This window comes from Cimex lectularius, unplaced genomic scaffold (genome assembly GCF_000648675.2).
Source record: "Cimex lectularius strain Harlan isolate CLEC.00 unplaced genomic scaffold, Clec_2.1 scaffold19, whole genome shotgun sequence".
NCBI lineage: Eukaryota > Metazoa > Arthropoda > Insecta > Hemiptera > Cimicidae > Cimex > Cimex lectularius.
The window spans coordinates 491,504-513,815 of NW_019392664.1; the positions used below are offsets into that span (position 1 = coordinate 491,504).

Genomic DNA, 22,312 nt, shown 5'->3' on the forward strand with positions numbered 1-22,312 from the left:
CATATGAAAGAATGTATTTAGCAATGAGTGAGAGAGTAATATTTAGATTTAAAAATATACAATAAAGACCATACATAAAAAAGTAATAACATGAAAAATATGCAAAAACAACATTCTACACAGAAACAACTGAACAGAATTAGAAAAACTCCTTTTTGCAAAAGAACAGTGTAGAACAAAACAATGTTTTAGCCAACACAAAATAGATTAAAAACAAAACTATCCCTAAAGAAACGAAGAATTTATGTTCAAAAATAAACTAATAACTAGAAAATTAAGACGAGCAAAAGCAATGGCGTAGAGCAAAATAAGCAAAGTTTTAAAAAATACATTCAACAATTTATGGTATTCACAGAATAATTAATAAATCAGCAAATAAGGAGCCTACAGAAAAGCAAATAAAAATTTACCTTCTTTAGCTATTATATAGACCGTATTATTATTTGCCAATGTCAATACTGTATTATTTAGTTACAATGAATGAATCTTTCGACGCCTTGTGTAACATTTTCTATCGATAGCTCGCCTAATAATAGATATTTTTACAATATGGTGTTATTTTTTTTCTACCAATTTACGCTTAACATTGGCTTTTACGTACCATTCAAGCAAATTAGTCTGGATTGCGATTTCAAATGACCCCAGTCGAAGATAAAATATTATCTCCAGCCCGTTGTCTTTTCTTTAACCGAGACTGATCCCTTCTTTGCTGTCTAGTAATTGATTATTTTGGATGTGTACTTCCATCTCGCTCTTACTAATGAGACAAGTCTGCTGTAAGGTTGAACAAGACTCACACACGAAAGTTATCAAAGGACAAAAGTTACATGGTGGGTGAAATAATATTTCGTAATTTTTGTTTCCGAAAACCCCTACAGACAGCCGGTCAACACATTTGTCTTAAAACCCGATTAAAAACTCGTGTCCTTCAACATATGGTTCCCCTTTCAACACTTTTACACGTAACAAAAAGCTTTTAGGAAAGAATCCGTATACAACAGTCAATAAAATTTGTTAATGCGTTGAAAACAATGAAGTGAACATCATTAAATTTGCTTAAATAAATTCTTCTTAATTAAAAAATGTACTGCTTGTTCCGGGCACGACATTCATTTTACCATTCAACCCCTCGACAGAATATATCTTTTTTAATATATACAAATCCGGTCCATGCAAGTAATCTGAAATAAAGTAATGGAACAGGACAGAGTTCGCGGAAATGAAAACAGCGTATTGCCTTACCCTACTTATATCCCTTACATTGCGAACATGCCTGTCGACTTATCATGGGATACTTTTCGTCAAGAAGACACTTTGAAAAGTGCAAATAAGTGAAACAACCAATCATGGCTTTTTTGTACATTATTTTGAACAATAAAAATTCAGGTCAGTAGTTTTTAAAGTTCTAAATGCAAATGTAATTTTATATTTTGTATACAACTTTATTTTGGTTCAAGGAATATAAGCAAGTAGTATTTTATTTTTAACATTACCCCACTATCTTTCCTCTTACTTACCAGGTCGTAGAATGTTTACTACCTAGCTAACTGTGAACTGGGTGGGCTGAGAAGCTTTTGCGCTCAATAAGTGGCAGAAGAAGGATCATTCTAACCCGATTCAGAATTGACCATACGCGGTTGACCCAAGGAAACTTACTTTTGGACCAAAGTTCGAGTACATCTCTGACATGCATAGAAAGGTTGCTCAATGTATTATTGCAAGGTGTCATCCATATAAAGAGTTAGTAGGAATTGTGGTTGAGTACAGCAGAGATCCTATTCGGATTTTTGGAGGAAACAGTGGTATAGATTTTTTTATTGAACGTAATGTTTTCGTTGTTATAACAGGCATGATGAAAGATGCACTGTGTTAACTGCTTCGTGAACTTGAATTTATAAGCGTGAATATGTGTGTAGTGTAAGAGCAATTAGAGTAGGTGTTGTATGTATAGTATTTATATGTGTAAAGGGTGAGGAATATCTAGTACTCCAGCACCCTAGTTGAGTGAGCATGTAAATATGAAAAAAATGTACGTAAGAATGAGTATGTTTAGGTTAAAACTGCATGCGTTGAGGCTGAAATACCTTGTCGATAGCCCCTTGAGCCTAACTTCGGCGGTGATACGGATACGACCAAGGTCTGATCCGGACAACCAAAACACCGAAGTGTATCATTCTCGCGGTTTGCCACAAGAAGTCATAGAATCGGCTCTGCTTAAAAGTGTATATACGCAAGTGCATATATTGTACCTATATAGATAAAAAATGAAAAAAGTATCAAAAGCTCTGGAATAGTCACTTAACATCTTATTGGCCTATTCTCAAAATTATCGTATATATTGCTTAACTGAGACTCCATAAGGTTCTCCTTTTCCATTCTCAAAAGAAAGGGCCTTTTCGAAGATTTTGGACGGAATCAGATTTAAAATTTAGTTGAATTTCGTATTGCAGGGCTGGACGAGGGTACAAAATTTAATTACGTTTTTAGAAACTTTGAGGAAACAAGGACACATTTTGCTAATTTTAGACTGTTTGCGTGATAAAAAAAATACTTATACATATCACCATTTCATTTAGTAATTATAATAATCTTGCTCCTCTTTTCATTATAAATATATCATTCATATGCACATTAATTATTATTTATCTTCATAAATACTATCGACGCACTAACAAGTTTATACCTTCTGGAGAATTTAGACAGTCAACAGTCTTTCAAAACAAAAGCGCTTCACGTGGAAAGTGTCCATTCGTATGACAGTTAACCACCTGGTTTATTATCTCTAAATAAATAATTTATCGACGGTGCATCCGTAAGAACGGATTGCCATTAGATCACGGAAAGCAACACGGGGGGCAAACCTAAGGGCAAACACGTGTTGAAGAACGAGAATGTTTTGGGGGCGTAAATGAGTTCCGATCTTCATACTGAATAAACCTAAGCATAATTATTATGATATATATATATATATATAGTAATTTGTTTGAAGACTGTACAAGAAACAGGTCGAATATGTTTAGGAAAAAATTCATTAACCACTTTTGTCTATGAATCCGTGAAGTTTCACCTTTTATCGTCTTTAAAGGTGTCACGCGTTTAAAAGGTGCCAAGGCTAAGAGTAAGTTTCGTTTGTTTATTCGGCTCTTTTTTTGTCTCGACTCTCAGAGACATTTTTATTGTATGAAAATGCGTCGTTTTCGCTACTAGCCCCCTCGGATTTGAAATAGCGCGAAATGGAAAAGATCCTGACCCCCTTTCCACGTTATCCAGCGTTTACGCCTTTTATCCAGTGATCCTCAAACGAACTCCCTCCATTCTTTATTCCAAGTTAAACGCTTTATACTTGACAGGGACATTAATGATACAGAGCGGGTTAATTCTTGAATATTTAATAGCATTAGCCCGCTCCGTTTCCTCTCCTTGCGGTTTGAAGCATTTAGGGTTTGAGCGTTTTCTCTAACATCTTCGTGGCGGAGGGGGGCTCCTGCTACTTAAAAGGGTAGCATTTTAAGCTAATAGTAACTTGTCAGTAATTAAAATTTAATCATATCAAAACATTCATTTTAATAATAATAACAAAACACTATTAATTATCGAAATGTCGCACGTTCAAGTAATCAAAAGTGTTTTACCATCTAAATATAAAGATAATTAAAATCTCATATAAGGATTCTTTAATGCTTATCTTTTAACTTTTAGATATTTGCCTATTTTAGTTAAATATATTTTAATAATGTTAGGTTGATAACACTTTTGCTGTAAATAATAAATAATAATAAATTAGTGCTATAAATAATAAACAATAATGCTATAAATAATACTTTTGCTAGGTTGATTTATACAGGCTCAATTTTGGGCATATATATTTACAAATATGTGTAGAACCGAACTAAATCAAGACGGGAGAATAACTCGCTCCGAGGAGGTCGATGGGTACTTGATATTCCGCCACTGTCTCTCTCATTACACTCATTCACGCATATAAATACATTCTCACGAGAATGTTCATCTCTCGTTCATTATCACAGTTTCCTCCAGAAATCGGAAAAAGGGTTCCAAAGATAATTCGAACAGAATTCTTATATGGGGTGTCATTTCAAATCGCTCCCTATATGACACGTCCAATTAAGTGGGACACAATGAGCACTCTTTCACTTCATGCCGGACAGACACGCGGGCTTTTGCCCAAAAGTAAGTGTCCGTGTGTTAATCACTTATTGCCAAAATTTGATTATTATGGTGTAAGAAATCCTTCCCACTTTTCCTGTCAGGAAAATTTGTTATATGGACTACCACACGGATCAAGTTTAGGCCTGTTAATTTCGTTGATGTGAATTACTTGTATCTTATATATTAAATAGCTTTAACAACATAAGACTAGACCAACTTGCTGATGACACAGTTATTGTCATGATCATTTATTTATAAATTGAATTTTTCCAACTTCCTTTCCTTCCAATATTTGCTATAAGGTTCTTGGATTGTCTAATGAGTGAATTCCACTATTTCCTCATTTTCATTTTGTCTTTTTGTCTACGATACTAACTGATAGTATGAATTGCTATGCCACAGAGGGGCTCAGGACCTAGCCCTTTTCCTTGCGGGCGTCCGCTTTTCGTTGCTCTCTACTCCCACATGTTCTGGGACCCAACAGAGTGTGACTTTATTTTGTATAGCTTATGTATTTAGTTTAGTTTTGCTTCTGAGCTAAAGCACCTCAGTGCTTTGATTCAATTTTGGGGTGGTAAACATTACTTCCAAAAAAAATTTAATCCACTAAAAATGGTGAGGACTAATTTTTTGGAGCAGAACACTTATTTTTTTCTTTTAAATTCAAGATCAAGATTTTTTGCTCGCGCATCTATTTTTCTCTTAAGAAAATATAAATATATATATACTATGCTAAAGTCTGTCATATTTTAAATGCAAATATCAGAGATGATAACAACCTGGCCATACCATTTTGTAAAACCCAAAACTTTTAATAACCATGAATTGTTCTCCCTAAGGCTTTTCAACATATTACCGCACAATATAAGAAAAATTATCAGATAGTCAATTTTTAAAAACGAGAACATTAATTTTATATGCGAGAAAAATATGGCAATGAAATATGCACTGTATATTTTTGGTTAATATTATTGCATCTTTCTTATTATTTTAATGTATGTTTGTATTGTACATTGTATATTTATTGTTGACCGTTGCATAGAAAACATTTTATTTGCTTGCTGCAAACAGTGAAATAAATAATGCTTATAGACATTGAAATTGTGGGTTCATAACATTTCGGTCGTAAAATATACTTTACCAACTAGAGTATTTTTCAATCAATTTGTTTGATTATAAATAAAATTATCGAACTTACAAAATAGCAAATTATCAATCGAAGATTAAACTAGAGAGAACAGACTTTCCACGATCTCGGAGACGACCAAACCACTAAAGTGTTCAAGCTTAACCACGATAGCGCGTGGAAAACAAGTATTTCGAAGAAAAAAATTATTACAGGCTTTTTTATACACTATACGTTTTAGATATCGATGTTATTTATTAGATTAGCCGCAGATCAAAGGAGAAAAACAAATGTACACCTTTTCAATTCTCTTTAAACATAATTTTCAGGTCGAAACTTTCAAAAGAGAAAACTGAGTACTGCATGAAATGACGACGTTTCGACGTGACGCCCACCGGACGAAAGTAATTCTCGACATACGACTTTGATGTTTCTACAAGAGAGTAGGACAGGAAATTGACAAATTTTCTGCACATGTGGGCTCATGTGGTGGTATACGGCCTTTCTGCTCTTCTGAGTGTAAGAAAGAGATACAACGTTGAATCGTACATTTTGCCATCGTTGTGATTTATTTATAAGAAATTTTAGGAGTAAAACTGACTTCATAGACGGAGAACTGTCTACCTGCAGTAAGAAACCCGTCCATCAAAGGAGAATTATTCACGGTCGACTTCCCCGTCAGTGAAAATCAAGTTTCAATTTGACGCTGACAGTTCACAGGGTCAAAATCGTATGTTTTTTACAACAAGAAAGGATTGTCTTCTAAAACAATTTTTTTTTAAAGTGAATTAATAAGATTACAATACTCAGTACCATTCGGCCACGGCTAAAATAACCACTGAAGAATTAAAAAAGATTGCCATTAGAAGGATATACGAAATCAACGGCCTGTATACTGCAGTAACCCCAATTTTAAGAAAAATTTCCTCCTGGGTAAATACAACAGTCTTTTAAGCAGGATTTTATTGTCTGCGAGCTAGAAAACCCCCGACAATCAGACAGCGCTCCAAGCTTTGAATTGTAAACAAATTAATACTTAACTAACCTCGTGTCTCGGGGTCGAGAATAGCCAAGTGTTTAGGTTACAGGGGACACAACAGGGAATAAACTTGATCAAGAAAAATTTGTAGATTTGTAAGCCCAAAGTAAATACACATGAATAAGCCTATTTTTAAATAAATTATATCAATTTGAGTCAAAAGGCAAACACGTTGGACATATTTAATCGAGCTAAGAAGGCTAAAACAATTTTGACAGGGAAGCTAACAGAAAATTACAACCTGAAGCAACGCATGTTTTGTTAGAGAAAAACGGTATAAACTATCTGGCTGAATTTCGGGTGGAGTAAGATATCTGCCTCGCTTGTTTTCTACAAGGGAGAGGTCTGAGTATTATGTACTATCTAAAACTAGGATTTATAAATTAAAATCGTAAAATATGCTCAGTATTTAGGTGCTAAACTACAATAATAAACTAACGACAATGAAAGAACTATGATGGTTTGCTCAGAGTAGAGAAATATTTTACTTCTGAGTTAGCTGGAAACCTTTGTTTAGTTAAAAAAAATTAATGGAAGATAAACTTGGGAAATAAGACTTAAGGATTTAAAAACCAAAGCAAAAGGTTTTAAATAAATTATATTATATAAATAATATCAAGTTGGGTCACATTTTAAAAATAGTGAGGGTCTGAATGTTATGCACTTGTCATACGGAAAGGGCTTAACATCTAACTACCAATGTCGGGTGTAGTAGTCGAGGGATCAGACCACTTTACATTATTTTCCTCCATATTATCCAAGAATAAAAATTCGCTGGGATTGGAACCCAGAACCGCTAGTGTGGCATTACGAGTCGGACGCCCTAACCACTCGGACCCCCTAACCACTCGGACCCCCGCGGTCCCTGAATAGTAATTTTATAGTTGGCTCAAAGTAAAGAAAATATTTCGCCCTGAAGTTTTAAATTGTAATCAAATTAATATTAAATTACTATGAATGTACTAACAACCTCCAGTTCCCACGCTGGCTAAGAATAACCAGGGCTTTTTTTGTTTATCTGCTGTGGCGCAAAAGAAAAGACAGGTGTTAAACTTACAAGCACAAGTTTAAACCCAGATTTTGCAATTGTCAATAATTAATGGTTTTCAATGTCTTGACTGAACAAAGAAACAAATGAAATAGTAAAGGAGAAGCTAATTCACAACTAACACAAGACAAAACAATCTTTCTGACAGGTATAATCCAAATGAAAGGATACAGGAGGTCGCATATCTTTAATTGTGGAAAAACAAAAGGCACAAGACGGTGTAAAAAACGAATAGGGACTTCTTAGTACTATCGGTATCCTCTTAGACCTGACCGAAATCGTGGTGTGGCACTCAGCACAGGGAATACAGTTACGATAAGCCTGAATGGCTGTAGCTTTAGGGTTTTCAAACAACCCTTCGAATAAATAAACAAAAATGCCCCATGAAAAAAGTGGGTGATGATGATGAAAAAAATGGGTACTGTATTACATTCCATATAAAAGTACAATTACCAAAAGTTTTTTTAAACCAAATTTATTTGATTAAAACTAAAATATAAGTTATCTGTTAACGTCAGGTTTTTTTTTACTCGCATTTGTAATTTAAAACTATGTTGTTTCAACTGCATCAAGGAACGCCCAAACCCTAAATATTCAAGCCGCAAGGAGAGGGAAACGGATCGGTATAATGCCACAGTGGATAATAATGGAGTAAGGATTACAATTCCAAACATGAATTGTAAAAGTAAATGAATTCCTTTCATGCGGGATGGATTTTTTAAAGGTCGTAGATCATGTTATTTTCGATTTAAATATCTATTTCTAATAAATATATAGAAATATTTAAATAAAATAGAATAAATATTTAATTTAGATGTAAAGCAAATTTCCATGAATATAGGAATGAGGTACCATGTATTGGGTTGTCCGGAAAATAATGCAGGATTTTGGTATTAAACAAAAAAAAAGAAACTAGTTACTTTAAAGCAATGTTCTTTAATCAAAATAANCATTCATACAAATGAGTAATCCTGTAAACGTAAACAGAATATTTTATATAGATTTTTTTTAATGAAAACTTAAAATCCTGCATTATTTTCCGGACAACCCGATACGAGACATTTAAGAATCCGTAAAACATGAACAATAAATATTAACTACGCTTCTTCGAGTTTTTACGCCATAATCATGCACTTTATCTCTGGAACCGAGTCCGAAATAATAAAATCATTTAATAAAATCCATAATAAAGTAGGACGACTGAACATCACACAATATCAAACCGAAAACCTCTGTCCTGCAAATAGAAGCAAAAACAAAGAGTAAGAGAATTGAGGACAAGTCGTAGAAAACATTCTTAACAAACCTTACCACCATGGTGAAACATGTAGGAAATTAATGGGACCTCGGCCTGACAGAACAGTGTTTCTAGATAGAAATGACAAACTGGGGTGAGTATATTGTTTAACTACGTTAAAAGATAGTTTTCTCTGACAGTTTGTTGTTTAAAAAAATTCGGATTTCAAGCAATAAACGCTCATCATCAGGTAGAAAGACTTACAAACACGTCTCTCGACGTGAATTGTAAGTGTAACTCATATCTGAGGATGAGCGTTTAATGCTTGAAATCCGATCGTTCAAAACACAAAACTGTGAGTGAGAACGATCTTTTCAAGTAGGTAAGTATTTCTTTGGCCGAACGAGTGCCGAAGTTTTGTACACTCAAGCGAATTTTAAAACTTCTACATTTTAGTGAAAAGGCTTGTCGAAATATAAACAATTCCCATCTTTCATCGCGAGGAATATTTTCAGATTATTGAATAACAATTCGTTGAAGTCGTGAGGAGTGGTCAAGAATAGGAAGTTTAGAAAAATACCTTTTTCATTTTTTTAGACGTTTCAACCTTTATTCGGGTCATCTTCAAGGCATAAAGTGTGGTGCTGTTATTGTGGTGTCATATTGGTTTTGTGTTAAAGTGTTGTGCTGTATGTTATTGTATAGCATAACTGGCTTATGGATAAATCGATAACCTATGCATCTTTCTTTCTTAAAAGTGGTATTTGAAGTTTATTTATATTTTTAACTGAATTTTGTTTTGTTTTTATAGATTTTTGGCGGCTTTAAGGACAAAGATTGAGGAAAATAAATAGTATTGACATGAAATACGATATCGTTGACACTACCTGAGTTACATCCCCCGTCCATACAAAAAAAAATCATCAATGACAATCCTGTGTATTTGATATCTGTTTGTCTACAGATCAAGAGAAAACTTTTATCTGAAAACCCTCAAGGGTCCTGGGAGAGGTGACTCCACACTCGCCGAACCGGATTAAACGACACGTCCACACATTGTCAAAAGCGACGAGGGTTCCGTGGATTGCGGGTGGGAAAACAAAAGAGGGGCCAGACGAAACGGAAAGGAGTGATAGGGCGGGGGATTAATAAAATTAAAGCATCAAGATTCTCCTGTTAAGAGATTGCAAAAACTGGATCCACAATGAGGGCATAAATCCAAAAAGGGACGGCCGATTTAGGGAGAGAGACTAGATGAAGAGCAATAGCATTGATTTATTCAGAAACTTTAATGAATATGAGGGCGGGGTAATGAACGATTAGTTTACGATCTACTTTCTGTAGACCCGTGGATTTTCATAGGGGTCTGCTAAGTATGTGTCATGAGCTTACTCGACAGTTTTCCCGCTTCTTCTCATCGAGTAGCGAATAGGCGGTGGAAATCGATTAAAACCCCACTTGGATTCCGACCCCCTTTACAATACTCAAATCATGTTAGTATTTGTTCAAAACAATATTGCGTTCACTATCACGGTTCAACAGATGCGATTTGAGAAATCAAAGGCCTGACCATTAGACATTAATATTCAACACAAGCGAGAGTAGGCAGAGGCACATGATCAAACTGCACGTTCACATCACAGACATCAATATCACACATTTTATTAATATCTATTGACTCGCAAATACAGCAGGAGAACTGGAAGACTTCTGTTCAATTATTGCGGAACAGTACCGTGTTTCTCTCTAACAAAAAGGAACGACGAAAATTTTCATACAAACCACTCATTAATGAAAATAGTTTAAAAGATGTTACTTTTTTGCCAACACAAAACTAATTCCAGTAAAGTGGTTAATGGAAAGTTAATAAATCAGCTTTCCATAACGGGAAAAGTATTTTTAAAATATTAACCGACAAAGTCCAATTTGGTCAAATGATCAATTTATGATGCGTTTCATGAAAACGGATAAATGACACGGAGATTACAGGACCAATCCACTCGGGTTTTGTTATTAAAAATCATTTATCCGTCGAATCAAGTTTATTATTAAAAGTAATAAACAATGGGCGGTTATTTCAGCCTGACATCGCGCCTATTAACGAAAAGGCAAAATATCATCTTTTCATCAACATCAAAAGATGATTCTCCAATAAGCAAAATCTCTAATGTTGTTTACACTTATTTAAAATTGATTATGTTGTTTTGTTGCTGGCGTTGAAATTTTGATTTATCTCAGGTTTCACTACTTTATGGAGTTTTTCCACCAAAAACCTTTGGTATAAAATAGTGAAACCTGAGATGGTTTAATTATAAGTGTATGGTTAGTTTAGTTAAACAGTTAATTTAGCCTTTTTGTTTATTCATTCCGCTGGTTTAAACCGATTGGATTTGGCATTAGGGGTGCCATGAGTAAACGATAAACATCAATACTTCCTGCACTTGGATAGCCGCCTTCCGGATAATTTCAGTCACTTCGATATTCTACAATATAATTTTTTAACATAATCGTCCAACTTGAATCGTGAACTTGGAAATTTCCCCGACGGGAAGTAGTTAGATTATTCCAAGCAAACGGTCGAATAGGGGGTGGAAATGGAAAGAAATATCCCCCGTAGGGTGGTACGGGATGGAAGAAGGGAGAGCAAGAATTTTTTTTCAATTATTCTCGAATCACAAAAAAAGAGAGAAAAACTGGGTAAAAGCAGTTGGAAAAGTATAATAAAAGTTACGGATTTTGTCGCGAATCACGAAATCACCGACCTATATTTCCTTCTTCCTTCGTCCTTATATATATTTTTCCTCGGATTAAAACAGGGATTACATTTATTAAGCTTTTGCTATTTAAAAATTTATTAGAAAATGAGAAAAACAAAGTTTTTAAAAGCACGTAATAAGATAATTTCAAAGAACGTCAATATCGACCTAAAATTCAATGCTGGAATTAGGTGAGTCTTGAATGCTTTTCATACTGCTGTAAGTACTGAACCTTTTACATCGTACCATCTATTAATGAATTTCAATATTAATTACTACAGTTGAACTTCCTTTAGACAAACACAGAAGATGGCGAGATGTCTAACCGCGCGTGACAGACCAACTTATCAATGATAAATGGACAAACATGATCGTTGATCAATAACGATCAAATTATAGAAAAAATATCAAGTATCAAATTAAGTGAAAGTAAAAAATGAATTCCAACGAATCTGTTATGTACGAACATCCAGCCCAGACAATTTTTTTTCTCATGGACTTCGACCCCCTTTCTCCGACAGTCATCTGTCATTCCTGGGATTCCGAGTTACTTTTTTTTCTGTCAGCGTTGAAAAAACTATAGACGTAGTGTCCGTGTCCGTTTATTAGAAATACTGGAATAACACCCGAACCGGTTCGAATAATACCCGGGGAAAATAAAATTGTCTGTTTGAGGGATGTCCGGTTATTAAGCAGTTTGGGAAAGTTCGACAGTAGTTAAATTCTATATTAAATTGTGTCAATAGTCAAAAACGCCACGGACGATTTGAATGAAATTAAGCGATACTGATTAGATAAATCTTGATAGTAAATTTCCTTTGAGCTTGAAATGCTTCAAAATGTTTTTTATTTATATTTTTTAACGTTAATGTGGGAATACGTTTCAGTTAATTCAACTGCGTATTTAATTGATTGGAAAATTGTGGGCAATCATCCGTCTGAACGATTGTGATTTAAATGATATCCAATTAAAGTGTTTTGTTGTTTAGTAGAATACAATAATCAAGTACTTTGAAAATTTTCAAATGATGAGGAAAAATCAATACTCGCTATCTTTGGCGATTAGTTGTCATCGAGGAGGGTGTTAAAACGGTTTGACAGATTTTGTTGGTAGTTGGTAGAATGGGAATGATTTGGACTATTCTCCGTAGCGGGATATCCCAAGACACCAGGAAAGTCCATGATTGATGAAATCCAAAAGATCAATTAGCGCGTGCCAAAACTTGATCTTTTGCGTTTCACGTGTTTCTGAGCCAAACTTACGTTTAAGATCCTATCACGGTTTTAAAAATGAGACATTACCATTTACCAGCGAGTTGTTTTCTTCGATTTATCCCCCACGATTTATTTTTATTCCGTGACGTATGAAAACGGAGATCGTCCGAAGGGAAGAAAGAGAGGGGAGGACCTTCTTTGGATGGTGGGGTCGAGGTGATAATGTCGCAAAAAGTTGGCCGAGGTAAAGAAATTTGAACAGGACCTATTTTTCGCGGAACGCCACTAGGATCAAGTCGGGGTAAAACAAAAAGTAAAAGTTTTTACCTGATGTTTCGTATTAATCCTCAACGCAGATCGCAGACAAGAAAAAAGTCGATGATAATCAGACACTGTCTGCAAGGTATCACAACACAATCCACAAACCGCACAGCACTGTTTCGTCACGATTGTCCCTCGATCACTAACAATTCAATCAGATGAGACAAAAAAAAAATTCAATTAACAACAAGAAGGCGAGGTGAACGACACACCGAGTACGGACTCTCGCCACCAACTAGACTGTTTCTCTTGTCCAAATGGTGGGGAGATGAAACTCAGACCTCCGCTCGCTGCCCCACCTCACAAGCACCACCCTTCTTTCCCCGTTCCGTCATACCCGAAAGACATAACCCAATCTTTCCCATCCCGTCATTCCCGTTTAATTTTTTTTTTTTTTATTCGGTGGACAAACCAATTCGGCTCGGCCTCGTGGAAGGGAAAACGTCTAATTCTCATCTTTTGCTCTTCTTTAGCACATTACCGAGATCAAAAGGGAGTGTTGTTTAATGATACACTTCGATTGCATCGCTGTTGCTTTGACGCTAAGACATCAATTAACCGAGGCCCCTTTCGAATGGTTATGGTATGACATACCTGATAGAAGCAACAGTTTTGCAGGAGTACCACCGTTACTTGCTCCTTAAGAAGAAAAAATAATTTTATTCTGGTATAGGAGTTAATAACATTTTGACAAAAATATAAACCTTGTCGTGGTGATCAACATAATAACAATGGACTTACAAAAAACAAAACCCAAAGGGATTAAAACTAAAATGAGTTATTCTGAAAATTAACATAGAAAATAAAGAGATGGGGAGTTGGTGTCCGAGTGAATCGAAGTCACGATAACAACTCAAGTGGTTAGAGCAGCGGCGTATTGAGCCGAAGGTCGTGGGTTCGAATTCCGCTCGTGACTTTGTGGATTGAGGTTGAGGGAATTTTTGTGGGCCCAGTTTTTGAAGTAATTTAGGTATTTCTGGATCTTAGGGAAGGCCAAAGGTAGTTCAGAGGGATAGAAAGACAAGTATCTGGGCGTCGTCAGCAAAAAAGTGATAGTTGCAATACTGGATGGAATCGGAGATGTCATTAATGTAGATGCGGAAAAGGATGGGAGAGATGCTAGAGCCTTGGAGAACACCAGATTTTAATGGAAGAAAGGAGGAGGTGTGCCCATTAGGGGTAGCGACGGCTCGAAGTCGATTCGTAAGGTAGGACTATATCCATCGGATGGTGTCGTTGGAGAAAGCAAAGGATTCGAGTTTGGACAGGAGTGATGAGTCATCGACAGAATCAAAGGCTTTAGAGTAAGTAATGAAGAAGGATTAGGATAGAAACTTTTTGTTAATCCATTGCGGTGTGAAGGTCACTGATAATTGTGACTAGGGCAGACTGTGTGGAGAAACCATTCCGAAGTCCGACTGGGGGGTAAGAAGACTGGAATATTCTAAGTGGTGAGGACTTGGATATCTCTCAAGGGGTTCGGCCAGATTGGATGGGATAGACTTACATGATAAAAGCAAAAGTTTTGAAGCAATACCATCGTTTCATGCTCATTACTGTATAAGTACGTATGGAAGGCAAAAGGTATCAGGGGCTGCCATGGTAATTTACCCATAAAGGTTTCTGACGATTAAAAATTTGGGTCATTTTGACAGTTTTTATCATGCCATTTATTTCTTTGGCACGCAGACTTTAATTAATTAGGCCCATTTCAAAAAGAGAAACATCTGCATGAGGAGCACGAAGTAAAACGTTATCGAGAAATCTAATGTAAACTTGCTTGCCCTTGAACAGTTCTAGCAAATTCTAATTGACTCAAATTACACAGTTTTTATTACTCCACTTATTAATTTGACTCTCAGAATTTAATGAACCAAGGCTCATTTTGAATAGAAAACATAATTTTGTGAACGAGCATGAGATTAAAAGGTATCAAGGAGTAGTATGGTTACTTGCACTTGTACTGGCATCCAAACTGATTCAAATTTGGCAGTTTTCATTACAACAATTATTTCCTTTGACACGCAGAATTTAATTTACCAAGGCTCATTTCAAATGAGTAACGTTGTATGAGGCAAAAGGTATCAATGAGTACCATGGTTCTTTTACCCTTGTCTAGGTATCAGGTTACACAGGGTAGAGGGACAGCGACGAGGCCGATAATTGACCAAATTAAGTTTGATGAAGACACTGTTTGGCCCTGAACCCTTTTGCGGCAAGCCAAAACAATAAAAAAAATAGATCCATCAGGCAATATCAGGCATAAGTCCTCGATTGATTCAACTGTTTTACAGTCGTGGACAGAGGCGCGCGAAAAAATCCATCAAAGCAACTTCGCAGAAAGCAGAATGATTAAATCAAAGACGTGCTAGGACTAGAATAATGGCTGGATTGCTGGCTGAACACTACAGATTCCGGAAGCGTATCTAAAGAATCGGAGCAGCAGAAGCCTGTGCAGATATTGTCGGGATAAAGAGGAAGCAGCTGAACATGTCCTTTGTTGGTGCGAGAAGGCTTATGCAGGCAGACTCCTATGCTGAAAGAGGGAAAGCACGGGCCTGAGCAATGGGAGTCCTTAACCAAATTTTCGGGTTTGGTAAAAAGCTTTAAGTTTAATGGAGAGCTCTAGATAATAATGGATATGCACTATAGACCAATACCGGTCGCGGTGCGTGGATCGTAAATAGCTGACCTTTTTAACCTTTAACCATGGTTACCTGTTCCTGAAAAGTCCTGGAAATTCCGGACTGGATCAAATGCGACACTTTTCATTACGCCCTTATTTCTTTGACAAATAGAAATTAATTAACCAAGGCCTATTTCGAATAGAGTTTCAGTAGCAGCATTCTGTAGAAACTGTAAAACGTATCAATAAGTCCCATGCATAAAATTTGTTCCTGATTAGATCTGGCCAAATTTGCCTGTTTTGATTACATAAATTATTTCTTTTAGACAGAGATTTCTATCGGAACAGAGTCATAAAAAGCTAAGTTTGAAAAAAATTATACTTGATTTTTCGGTCAAATGTGGTGAGTACCACCCACCACGATCTCAATATTCCGCTTAATGGTTGATCAATATTTTAAAAATGCTTACATGTATCACTAGGAAGTTGTATTTGATCTAACTGGTTGTTTCCTTCTTGGCATAAACTACATAGCAAAAGGTTTTCGATCCCACCATGATCTTTAGGTGAAGTGCGCTCCTAGGCGTGATTAATGGAGGTGCGTTTGGCTTTCCCCATGATCGATGCCGAGCTTTATTGTTATACAAAATCCACTTTTCATCCCCCGTCACTTATCTTCCAAGAATTGAACCGCTATATTGGCACGTCGAAAACAAATCAAAAAGATGGGAGACTATTTTTATCAGGCTTTTCAATCAACCAATACAAATATTTGAAAATTTGTATTTGATTATTCACTAATCTAATTAAAACCATTTAAGAAGGATTTTTTTAAAGCTTGTAAATGTTATTTTCAACAAGTATTTTAACTCAAAAAACTTCAATACATACTGAACGTCCTATTATCACTTCTGGAAAGGTTGTCCAGTGATAATACTCCTTCACACTGTCCCTTTCACTTACTTTCCTAGAAAAATCGTCGAAGATTTTCATGTTTGTAGTAGGATAACTGGACTAAAAGGATTAGAACTGCGGTTGAGTATTTTTTTTCCTTTTGATTTTCCTAATCATCTCAGGACCGGAGTCGACATTAAGAGTACCAGGAAATATCTTAAAACTTTGTCATGTCAGCTTCTTTTTAGATTTCCCCTTAGGGTCTGCGCCGCGATGAACCTTTAGTCTGGTTATTCCGATCGTTGTGTTCTGCGTATCCTAGCTGTTCGGTCTGTCGAACCAAACTGAACGGAAATGACCGACCTACAAATAATAAAGGATTTCTAACGGTAAAATAAAACTGTTCATAACTTTTACTTATGTCAACTCCCATCAGAAAACATGATCATTGGATTATGGAGATATGGTACATGTTTTAATATCAGTAGCTTTGTCTTTCCCAGTCATTTTGGTCAGCTTACCCTGGGCTGTTTTGGTCCATCAGACCAATCTGCAGATTCTGTTTTAATATTTGTTTACCCGAATATTGTCGGAACTTGCAGACTGACTTTTGCAAAATCTACGTGAGAAAAAGTAAAACACAGTTTGCAGCAATGCACGAGACCTATTTGAACTCCTTTCACACAAGTGAACAATCAACATTGTAATCTATTGTTCGTAATCTGATCTGTTGAAGGCCAAAATTTAAGAGAAACGTCCGATATAGTCAAATAGAAAAGATCTCATGTTTCATAACGACAATACGATCAAACATATTAATCAACAGTCAATGATGAATGTTCATATAAATATCTGGGGGCGTCGGTGGCCGCAGGGTTAAGGTTGACACGGCTCTAATCACCGTGTGGTTGAGAGTTAAAGGTCCATTCCCTGTTTCGAATCCAGCGGCCCTGAGTTCGAACACGATATACTTAAAAATAGTTTTTTTTGCAAAAACACCGGCACCTCGAGAGTTCATACACCCTCGTAGTTGAACTACCGTCGTAAAAAAATATCTACATATATACTTTAAAGACGAAAGGCAACAAGGCGGACAAAACCAGCGAGAATAGGCGGACCATGACGAGTGAATCAAGCAACAGGTTAATCAACTCAGCACAATATTTCACAAAAAACATACCGTTCTAACATTCCTGATCATCTGAGCTCAATCAACTTAAATTAACTTTGCAAAATTACGCTACTAGTTGTACGAATTGAACAACAGTCGGCGTGTTATTACAAAGTTCTAATTTCGTCGTTGGTATACTGTCAGAGGTATTTTTCAGCGGATGACTTTTCAGCCGGTCTGGAATGGTAATTGCACATCCTCGAAATGTAAGAAATAGATGAGAGAAAAGCAAACAAAGCCGCCAAATCATACCGTTACACAATTAAACCGAGTAGACTACTTTAATAACAAAATTTACTAAAAGCGTGAATCGATAAACAACGAGAACGAAAACTGCTTAACACGTTGCTGTCATTGTTTTCGTTCATAATTAAAAATACACATCCTTTGAATGGTTGTTTTAAATGGACCATGAATATTAACAGCGTTTGGACCAAAGAGAAGGAATTCATCTGAACACTATCATGTGTTTAAAAATGGGCCAATTGTATAACTGTAGTTACATCTTGCGTTCAGCCGAACCTGCCATCTTTTCCTAGATTAAATGCTGAAGTCATTATTTTTTAATAAAGTCAAGGTTACCCTTATTAACCTTTTAGCAACCCGGTCTTGTTCGTAAATCCAGTATTTCAACCTTGAGTCAACAATGCTTTTTGAACTTGTGGATCGAGACGTAATCAACTTGCGTGCACCGCTCTCTCGCCAAGCCTACGCTAAGCCCCCTTTTATCGATCACAATCAACATGCAGGCCCGTTTATGCAAGGCTGATGCATTTGTTTCATTACCGGCCGATTCGCTTCTTTTTTCTTTTCTTTTGATCATAGGACGTCCTTTGAGTTTTGCGTGTTTGCTTCAACTGGCTTTTAACGTTTTTTCGAGGTTGGCACTGACGGGTGAATTAAACAAACCCCTCGCAAGCATGAATTTCTAGATATCTGCATATTTGTTTTCCTAAATAAGTCTTCTAAATACTTGAAATGATATAAGCGAGCATTTTATTCATTTATTTTTTATTTAAACCAGTTTAAAATCAAGAGAAGGCGAGGAGTTTTAGGTTTTTAATACATACATTTAAATTGTAAAACAGGAATAGTATTATACTTTTAATCCCTCCGTTTTCGTTTGTACATTAAAACAAAGTAAAACTTTATAATCGTTGTTACATTATTTTTTGATCTGGTGATACATAATTGATTTATCTCACTGAGTGATTAACTCGATCTTTAGAAAATCGTTATTAAGTATTATTATGCTGTAATACTAAGATAATAAAATTCTCGAAAGCAACATAATAAATCTTGTATCATAAAATTTCTATAACCCGAAATTGGAGTCGCGGAGAGTCGTGTAGGCATGCCACCCGATATGAGAATTGTGCTTGAGCAGGGTATCGAGTATTTCGGGGTCCCAAGTTTCGATTTATGGAGGAAGCTGGGCAGTTTTATTGTACAAGGTATCTCTTTTTCAAGAGAATGTATTTATTAGCGTGAGTACGTATTCTGAGGGGCCGAGAGTGGAATATTGAGGAACATATTAGTTATATAGGTAGTATGTGTAAAGGAATATCGAGTACTCCACCACCCTAATTGAAATTAATGGTATGTAAATGAAGAAATGATCTTAAGCGTGAGTTAGAGGATGGCGGGATGGATTTCAAAAGTGCATGCGTGAAGGGCTGAAATGACCAAGCTGATGGCAGCTCTAGAGCCTTTCGCTAGAATCATCTTCAGTGTGACGCATTACAAGCTGTGTTAAATCGTGAGATTTCCTCCTGTGGTCAGCGAGGCGATGAACCTGTAATTTGGACATTACCGATCAATATACTCGCCAGAAGCGTTTCGATTTCCATTATCATCAGTGGTGGGCTTCGTTTATCTTTTTTGTTCATTAAACTATCAGATTTATCGTACCTTACTTGAAATGTTGGAATTTGAAACGTTATGATCCATGCTGCTTGGTCGTCATATTAAGTTAAACTATGAAAACTGTGTTGTTTTTTTTAAACCTTTTTGATAATTTTTATGATGATCTTTGTAATATGTTTATCTATGAAAAAATATCCCAGTTGCAAATTGAATTAGCGTGACACTGTATGAACCACGGCTTGTACGACTAGGGAAAAGGAAAAAATGAAAGGGCAAAGAAAAAGTGAAAAGGGATTAAGACAAGTGTTAAATAAGAGAATTTCAGTTTACGAGCCAACTGATGATCAAGGTGACGGTTGAGTTTAAAATACCGGGGGGAAGATGTTTTAGAACGGAGTCGGTGGCTGAAGCTCCTCCGCACTTCTGCCCTCCTGATCCTGTTCGAACTCCAGTTCACATTTTTAATTATTTTAAAATAACATTTTAAAGTTATTTTAAATCGTGGAATGAGCCTGGCGGGAATTTCCAACCGTATAGCGGTTTCAATCCTGTCCTGTCTTTTTTTTATGTACCTTTCATATCGATTTTACCACCCTCTTTGAACTAGAAAATTTAAACTCGTCCCTCGCCTTCCCCACTTTTGCGATTTTGCCACCCCCCTTGCTACATTTCTTCCTGAAATAAAAATGGGCTGGATTTAAATCGCGAGTTATTAAGTATAATTACATGATATTTTCTAAAATGAAAAACAAACTAATCCGGCGATCTTGACTCTTTTTTATCCAGTTCAATTAATTAATTAATGACTTTTTACCTTTTTAAATTAAATAAATAAAATTAAAGTGACCTAAGCCTATGATCAAAATCGCTAAAGAAGAAGTCTATACCGACATCCTTCCCCACCCCTTCAAAACCCAACGTAATAAACACAAAATAGCAAAATCTCACTGGCACTCTCGACACGACACGCAAGAATGGTACAATTGCACAGAAGACAAACACTTTAAATATATTTTGCATTGTATAAATTCACTTTTCCACATCCAAAATGTAATTGTTATATGTAAACAATGTTTGTAAAACTCAGGCCCTGAAGATGATCTCAATAAAGATCGAAACGTTGGCACGATAAAGAAAATGTTTTTCTAAAACCCACGTCACACCAGACCGCATCTCACGATTTCTAAATAAATATCGATTAACGGTCACTAAACACCACACATAAAGAAGTGTTCATCTTCTTTTAAACAGATAGAAAATTCTATTCTTAGAAAAAAATTGACCCTTAGAGACAAAATTAAAATTTATTTTATTATATTTTAACCAAATATGTAAGACCAATTATGTAAAAAATGAGTTGTCACCGCCGATGATTCCCTCAAACTGCGATTTAAGCCGTGTAAAATTGGTTGTCTACTTCCCTTACATTCTCTACAAAATTAGTTGTGTAATGGGCAGATTTATTTTGTCCGAATAATTTTCGTAACTTGACTTGTTCAGTTATTCCGGTCATTGTTAACAATCAAAAACAAAACAAATTTAGTTATCCATTTTTTCTCAATTATATGTTTAAACAGTTGGTTTGGGTAAATAAACTCAAACTTTCATGCAACTATAGTAATTTTCAATGTTGACAATAGTTCTTTTCTGTCGAGTGTGTTACAGTGATTTTAAATTCATAAACATTTTAAGTTTCCTGAGAATGCATGCTTGGATTCTGATTGAACTCCTGATTGCCGCCTAAGAAATCATATGAACCGGATAGGAATACAGACAGAAGAAACATTGAGCAGATACTGCCAGGAAGAAGATGAGATCGCAGAACACGTTTTATGTTTTTGTGAGGGTTATTGTGGGAGAGGTAAAGCCGCAACCAAGATCCTACACTCAGGAACCGTTGGCAATGGAGGTTGATTTTCAGCCTGAAGCTGGCCAGTGAGTTATAAAAACAGAGGAGCATGATAGATGTTCTCAGGTCGAGGTGCAGAAGCTCTTTCATCCCTATCCCTTCACGCTAATAAACTACATTCACATACCAGACATCATTCCGCCTACCCTAGAGTATCGATATTCCTCAGTGTAATTGGAGAAGAGGCCTCTCCATTCGCGCTAATAAATTACATTCACACAATCCCAGAGTACTCGATATACCTCGGGGTACAGGGTGTCTAGAAAATTTAAATCAATATGCCTATAATTCATGGGCGTTTACAACAGGTTTATATAAATACACTATTTATGCTTTAATTCATATACTGTCAAAATTGCAAGGGAGCTGCAATGCTGTGAGCTGGGGCTGTGTCGCACAAACCCAACACTGAAGATGGCGAAATGGCAGACCAATAATGATCGGTAACGACAAATTGCAATCTTTAGTATAAATAAATATTTCATGTATTAAATACATTGTACAATTTCTGCACAAGTTTTTTGTGTTTAGTTCCTCGTAAACGCTTTACAGAAAAATCAGTCGAAAATTTTATGACGGTAAAAATTAGAAATTAGATAATTATGAAAGTAATTTTTCAATTTTTCGTATTCAACATCATCAATATAAATACGATTGGATAAATGATACTTAACTTATAAATTATACTTATCAGTGTCAGTTAAATCAAAACGGAGAACAATCAAGTATTGTTGATTGAAAAATTCGCTTCAACTTTGAAACCGTTTCGTCCAGGGATAAATAGACATGTACTACGAGCACGTGGGATGTTCATGGCTCGTTTATTTATAATACTAGACGAATGTATAAAATAAACAAACCACTCACGAATTGTATGGATCGTAAACGTCAATAATCACGATGATTTCTGAACGGGTGGAAGGTCTAAATCGTC

At 35.8% G+C, this 22,312-nt stretch overlaps 1 protein-coding gene across 4 annotated transcripts in view; it reads right to left on the reverse strand.

Annotated features, from left to right (window-relative positions):
- LOC106662191 overlaps positions 1 to 13,160 on the reverse strand; it is a 269,680-nt gene extending 256,520 nt beyond the window's left edge. For all 4 annotated transcript variants that reach the window (XM_024224993.1, XM_014386066.2, XM_014386065.2 and 1 more), the window contains exon 1: positions 12,919 to 13,160. The gene's annotated coding sequence lies outside the window, so the exon portion shown is untranslated. The remainder of the gene's footprint in view (positions 1 to 12,918) is intronic.
- Positions 13,161 to 22,312: the final 9,152 nt, after the last annotated feature.